Source organism: Oncorhynchus mykiss, chromosome 8, assembly GCF_013265735.2.
Source record: "Oncorhynchus mykiss isolate Arlee chromosome 8, USDA_OmykA_1.1, whole genome shotgun sequence".
Lineage (NCBI taxonomy): Eukaryota > Metazoa > Chordata > Actinopteri > Salmoniformes > Salmonidae > Oncorhynchus > Oncorhynchus mykiss.
Window position 1 is genome coordinate 28,769,927 of NC_048572.1, and position 6,475 is coordinate 28,776,401.

Here is a 6,475-nt window from a genome sequence, read left to right on the forward strand (position 1 = left end):
TATATTCTTAATACCATTCCTCTACTTAGCTTTGTGTGTATTGGGTATATGTTGTGAAATTGGTAGATATTACTTGTTAGATATTACTGAAATGTCGGAGCTAGAAACACAAGCATTTTGCTACACCCGCAATAACATCTGCTAAACACGTGTATGTGACCAATACAATTTGATTTGATCTCTGTGGTTACTTGTGTCTGTCTGTACAGGGTGAAGTCTGAATTACTATATGCAAAAAGGTTTTATGGTCCTCTCAGGAATTGTCTCATTTACTTCGGTCTCATTCCCCACACAAGCATTTCAATCACAGGAGGTTGGTGGCACCTTAATTGGGGAGAATGGGCTCGTAGTGATGACTGGAGCGGAATTGGTGGAATGGTATCAAATACATCAAACACATAGTTTCCATGTGTTTGATGCCATTCCATTTCCTCCGTTCCAGCCATTATTATGAGCCGTCTTCCCCTCAGCAGCCTCCACTGATTTCAATGCTGCGACATCCCGTCGAGATTGGGTCTGGGAGTGTTAAGGTTACTGTAAACTTGGTATTGTTTGATTGGTCAATGGTGGTTGGTTTTGGGTTGAAAAGTTATACCTTCATTTGTTATAAAAGGAATGAAATGCCTTTGTTCTCTCTCTTATCCTGTATCCAGTCCATGGAGGAAGGTTGTATGATCAATTATAATTTCGTAGGCTTCTGGCCTAGTAGGCATCTCTTTGTTCATGCTTTGTCCTGTAAATTAAATCTATATACCTGAAATAATGCCTTGTAATGCTTGTTAATGCTTGTAACTGAAGCTTTATGCATTGTATGTGTATCCATTCATTGTACAATGTTAATTAAATATCGGCCTTTGATATAGACCATTCCCAGAGAAATTCTTGCTAGTCTATGTCAACTCATTGTCTAATGCTTGCGTGTATATTTTAATTATCTTTATGGAGTCAGATAAACATTTTAATAGGCTAACTGCTTAGTCTTATTACGAGTCACATGAGAGGTATATATAATATCATATATACTGTATATACACATGTCAAATATTACTGCCCACTACACAGACTCTAAACTCATTATGAGTTTAAATCTTATGTATTTCCTTGGTAAAAAAGTTTTAATAAAAAGTTGGGTCACTATCTGTATTTAGGCATTCTGTCCCACTGAATCTTAGGTCATTTGATTAGTCAAGAGCACACTCTGTTTTGATTATGGAACCATTTGGCATTCAGCTTAATAACCTCTTGCATCATTGGCCTTTTTAGTACTCTTATGCTAAAACGCACAGATTCATGCCCACCAGCCCATGGTTCAATGAGACTAAAGCTGCATCTCCTCTTTTGTGGACTCTGAAACAGATATCTCTTATTTACCTGGATGAGTTGCTAGGTGATAGGTCCCTGAAACATGACAGTGTTTGACAAAGTTTGATCCATTTTGTTAACTTGTGACCTGATTGGAAGGGGGGGGGGGGGGGGTCGGTGGAGGGGTTAGGGGCAGATTGAAAGGGATTATTTTCCATTTCATAACCCATGAATGGGACTCAAACAATATATGGATAACATCAGTTGGACAGGTAAATATTTGCGTTTCATCTCCATCATTCACAGAATAGGAGTAAATATTACAGTGCATATTATTACGACTATTTACAACGTTTGTGTTCCATCAGATGAGCAGGTGCTTTTTGTAAGCCTATGCTACTTACCATCACATTGTTCCTGAAGGTCTTTGTTTAGACAATGACTAGTTGTCATGTAAAAAAGCAAATGAATAGAAAGACATATAAATGGTAATAAATGATGTCATCTGATGCACCACTACACTTTTTAAAGTCACAATGTTTCACAGCTAAGATTTAATTTAACAGACACAGCTAATGGATAAGACTTACTTGGCCCAGATAGTCTCCTCCCTACGTTGATATGAACAATACTTAATTGAATTACCCTGAGCTTGGGAAAAATAGAGTTACAGTCATATTAGGGTGAATAGTGGCTGGAGCGTCAATAGATAATGTTATGAAATGAATATATGACTATAAGTAGAGATCAAGTAAAATACATTCATAATGAGACGTGGGGCTCTATTCAATCCGCATCACTGAAGTTCAGCTTTACAGTGTGATTGAAATTTAAAGGTGCAATACGTAGAAATCACTACACTATTTCCTAAATTCAAATAGTTTGAATAATTTCAGTTTATGTGACAAAACAAGTAGTAATTGTGTAGAGAATTATTGTACCATCTTGTACTCCTGTGAAATATATTTTTCATAAGCAAAAATGTAGAATTTTCAGCTGTTTGAAGCTGGTGTTTCTCAGATAGCACAGCATCTAGAATGACGTAGCGAAGTCAGCACTTTCCTAATGTGGAGGATGACCTCCCTGCAAAAACAACAGCCCAGTCTAACCAAGTTTCACCGAGTTATCAACAAAAATAGGTTTTGAGCGATGTAAGTAAAGTAACGGACCCAGAAGTGTTTTTCGGTTGTAAAGTTGTGTTGAGTTGTTTAAGGTTCCAAATTAATGTTTTTTTTTTTTAACCCATCTATTGACTAAATGAGAGCATAAGTTTCAAGTATCATGCTAGCTAATCTTGGGTGTTAGCCTGGGAGAAGTTACAGGAGAGACGGGTGGGACCAAAGTAACAAAATGTAAACTGATGACCTGGAATACAATTTTAAAACATTTAAGCACAGGCCATTGTCTCCTCTAGTTCATATTGCTTTTATAATGTTAGCAAAATATCAACAAGTGACTGAATGTTAGAAAATGATATGACATCATAAGAATTATCCCTTAATCAATTGAGCTTTAAATCGACAGGTTAGTGGTACAAAAATATATATATCTTTATGATTCTGGTGGTCAATTACCTTAGGTCAAGCCATGGAAATGTGATAAGCATGCTGAGTTTGCCGTTTGTAAAGAGAATAAAGATGTTTATTCTATCAAGACACGAGGAGCGTGCATTACAAGAACAGCTGAAGCACACTGATTGGTACGAACAGTCATTGAAAATGGGGGAAACCATCTTCTACTACATTCTCATTAAACTGAGATGGGAAGATGATGGTTAAATCTGCAATTAGTACCTTTTTGGGCGACCAGGCCAAATTCATATAGAAATTTGTGTTATAGATCTGTCATTCTCATTGAACGCAAGTCTAGTGGTAGATGTATTCTACGTGCACTATTTCTGTTTCCTGTTTCATTTTTATGTCTTTTACTTTCGTTTTGTACACCAGCTGAAAATAAAACATTTTTGGTTTGTTTTGTCGCATAAACTGAAATTAGGCAAACTATTTGATTTTTAGCAACAGGAAATGGAGGAGTGATTTCTGCATAGTGCATCTTTAATACAGCTATTATGTGATCCAATTTAGTCAGATTAATATTTTAAGGCAAAATATTGTGGTTGTGCAACATTGCAATGTTGACGCATGGTTCATTTTCATAAATTGTTAACCATTAATTAACCAGCATTCATTTTTCAAATCGACACAAACATGAAATTATGGCTGATAGTACATTTGTTGAAAGTAATGAGCATTACAAACCAGAAACGTGGAGATAAGATATTGTGCACTTCTCATCAGCTGTTACTTCCATCCCAAGGCTGTGTTACTCCCACCCTGCCTGCAGGTACAAAAGTAAGGTTGCGCTCGTTCTGTTCTCGGTCTATTTGATTTCAACTCATTTACCCTAGAAATTAAATTACATTTGCTAATGGTAGAGGACATGTATAAATTGTTTGTCATAAAATATGGTGTCTCTATCTCTATCTACAGTATCTCTGAGTAATTAGTAAAAAAAAAACAAGGTGTACTTTCCTGCTGGTTCTCCCCTACAAAACCAAAAGTAAAAGATACAAAAATAAAACTTAAGAATAGGAAGCATAGAAATAGCATACATAGAATATATCTACAGCTTCTTAGACTTGCTGTCAATGAGAATGACAGATCTATAACTCACATTTCTATGTGAATTTGGTGGGGTCACCCAAAAAGTTACAGATTGCAGCTTTAAAGCTAATGTTCCTGCTTCAGCGGAGACTGCATTCACGGTAAACGCTGCATATGTAGGTTCAATCTGAAATTCCCTTTACATTTCTATCCCAGAATCTTTTAGCTTCAGCTTTACAGATTGAATAGAGCCCTTACCTTAGATACATGATTCACGAAAGTTGTGTCTATTTTCAAATGATTGTACATCCAGCGCTCGTCACACTTTAGAGTTTGACTGTTTCTGCACAGACATCTCATTGTGTTAGGAGATGGCACTGTCATAGGATGTATATACAATCATTTACATGTTGGTAATTTAGTAGCAGACACTCTTATCCAGAGCAATTTACAATCAGTAGTCTGTAATACAACACACTGGGTGTACTAGATTTACTACAACAATAAACAGGAGGTCAAAGGTCATTCTCCAATCTCCATGGTATATCATCAAAAATCTGATGCATCCTTCTGGAGTATAAATGCATGATTATGTTTTCATCCTGTTTAGTAAGTATAATAATATTTTTGTTCCTTACTTAATCATCTTTTTGTTCCTTACTTAAAGATACACTTAATTATATTATTTCAATAATGTTCCATATTATAATGGGAGGGGAAGTTGTTAAAAACCCTTTATGAAGTGACAGCAGCTATCTTCAGAACAATCCCTTTTTATGGATGTGTATTTGAATGTATTGTTGATGGCTGCTGTGTTAGGTAGGTACAATACACTATATAATTTGAAGGAAGAACAAACCTGATGAAACAGCAACTTTTCTCCCGTCTTCTTTCAATCTTATAATGGATTTTACATTTGCTTTAATGATTTTTAAAGCAGTTCCTGGCCTTGCACCTAAATATGTGCCTGGTCGGTCCGTCAGATCCTCTGGCACTGACCTTTTAGTTGTTCCAAAGGTCAGAACCAAAATGTTTGGTGAGGCTGTATTCAGCCACGATGGTGGTCCTGGCCTTTGGAAAAGCCTGCCGGTGGACATGAGGGTCTAGGTAACTGTAGACATTTTTAAGAAAGATCTTAAGATGCACCTTTTTAGCCTTGCTTTACTTATGGTGCAATACTATACAGATAGTAATACTATCTGTTTTTACCGGAAACTATTATCTGTGCATGGTACATCAGCCCGAGGCCTGTAATGCATGTTATGTTCTGAATGAAGTAGGTCTACTTGGTCTCATAGACTAGACACAGCATAGTCGCATAGTAAAGTAAATACGGACACTCAAATTAATATAATATGTTATGCTTGGTATGGTATGGTAACATCAGACAGATGGTTACATAATGCAAAATTGAAAGTAGGTTGGTTGGTCAGGGTGGATGGGTAGGTGTATAACGTAAATGTATAGCAACCCAGAGGTTGCGAGTTCAAATCTCATCACACACAATTTTAGCTAATTAGCAACTTTTCAACAAAATACTACTTTTTAGCTACTTTGAAACTACTTAGCATGTTAGCTAACCCTTACCCTAATCTTAACCCTTTTAGCTAACCCTTCCCTAACCCTAACCCTAACCTAAACCCTTTAACCTTACTCCTAAACTTAACCCTAACCCCTAACTCCTAACCCTAACTCCTAGACTTGCTAAAGTTAGCCAGCTAGCTAACGTTTGCCACCAAGCAATAATTTCTAACATATCATACATTTAGCAAATTCATAACATATCGTACGTTTTGCAGTTTCGCAACATATAATGCAAATTGTGATTCGTAACATATCATAGGAAATAGGTGATGGACATCCGCAAATGACTACATACCATACGAAAGTAACATATGGAGTGTCTTGGATCTGCATACAGAATAATGCTAAATGCTCTGAGACCAGGTTGGGCTCAGTGGCAGAATTTTTAAGAGTGGAAAGGGGATAATGAAGTGCATTTTATATAGGCCTCCAACATACAGTATACAAGTCCGTACATCAATTACAAATATTTTGCACTGTTTCGACCTCTTCACCGTTCCTGCTGCATGACTAAAATCTTTGATGAATTGGGGGCTCAGATTGTGAATCCTGTTACTCTTTCCACCTCTTTCACCAGAAAAGAAGGACAATTTAATGAAAAGCGAGAAATAGACGTACGGACATTCAGCAGTGTTTGCAGGCTCAAATTTCCTATTGCACAGCTCTCCGAGAGCTCAATCAGAGTGCTTTCTTAGAACTAATAAAGGCAGTTTTGCGTCAGAGGTGGACCTGTGTTTGTCCTGTATCAAATGATTGTATGGTTGTGTTTGCACAAAAACAGGGTTTACAATGAACGCAAGTCATTATTAAATCCACTGAAACACTTACGCTGATGGCAATGACAGTTACGTAGAACCAACCAAGATAAATTGTCAAAAAGGTCAGTTACAAAGAAGACTATTAGGCCTAATATTCATGGCAAATATGAGAAATACATCAACCTTTATTCATTTTACCAAATAAAATGTAGTATTTGTTCTACTAAT